Source organism: Oncorhynchus mykiss, chromosome 30 (genome assembly GCF_013265735.2).
Source record: "Oncorhynchus mykiss isolate Arlee chromosome 30, USDA_OmykA_1.1, whole genome shotgun sequence".
NCBI lineage: Eukaryota > Metazoa > Chordata > Actinopteri > Salmoniformes > Salmonidae > Oncorhynchus > Oncorhynchus mykiss.
This window is the reverse complement of record NC_050570.1, coordinates 10011340-10012262: the sequence shown is the minus strand read 5'-3', so window position 1 is coordinate 10012262 and position 923 is coordinate 10011340. Positions and strand designations below refer to the sequence as shown.

Here is a 923-nt window from a genome sequence, read left to right as displayed (position 1 = left end):
TATAGGGCAACGTTTCCAAACTCGGTCCAGTGGATCTCAAGGGGTGCACGTTTTGTTTTTTTAGCCTAGTACTACACAGCTGATTTTAAAATAACGAAATCATAATCAATATTTGATTATTTGAATCAGCTGTTGTGTAGTGCTAGGATAAAAACCAAAACGTGCACAAAACGCCGGTATGGGGCTTTCCCCATAACCAGCTAATGACCCCACCAGGGGCTGTATTGGTAGCCTAGCCTACTTGTTGGATAACAGGCCTACTACGTTTTGTCTTTATTGGATTGCAGGCCATGCCTCTGTGGTACTGCTGACAGAGGTGTGTTCATAGGATCAAAGTCTCCAGTTGCAGTCGTTTTACAACATCCCCATCTCTTGTTGACTAGGTTGTTCATTGAACCCAGTTGAGGCTATTGTTTGACTACTTAAAAAATTGGTTGTTCAATATCACGCAAAAGTTTGTGTGAGAGAATCTGTTTCAGAATGTTTTCTGACACTTTCTGATCTTGAATCTTGATGTGAGGCTTGATTTGTGTACCTCAATGTTATTAGTTTCAATCAGGTGTTTTAGGCTACTGTCCATTATAGATCTACACACTATTTTGAGATTTCACATTGATTTACCCCAGCAAGCTTGTCTTGTGCTGTCTGTAGCTAGGTTTCCATCCAATTGGCGACAGATTTTAATGTGATTATTCTCAAATCCGCATTAAAAACAGTATGTGCATTTCCCAAAAGATGTTTACAATCAAATTCCCTTGTTGCAGATTAAAGGCTGGGCATGTTGATGTAGTGCACGTAAAAATAACATTTCAGGTTAAATTCCCATGTACCAAATAATTCATTGCATACTAAGGCATATTATTTGCTAATGTCTGTGTACAGTTGAATTCTATTTTGACTGTGACTTTGCACTTCCTTTTCCA

At 38.8% G+C, this 923-nt stretch overlaps 1 protein-coding gene across 5 annotated transcripts in view; it reads left to right on the top strand.

Annotated features, from left to right (window-relative positions):
• LOC110521287 (pleckstrin homology domain-containing family A member 7) overlaps window positions 1-923 on the top strand; it is a 169754-nt gene that overhangs the window by 1215 nt on the left and 167616 nt on the right. The window lies entirely within an intron of this gene.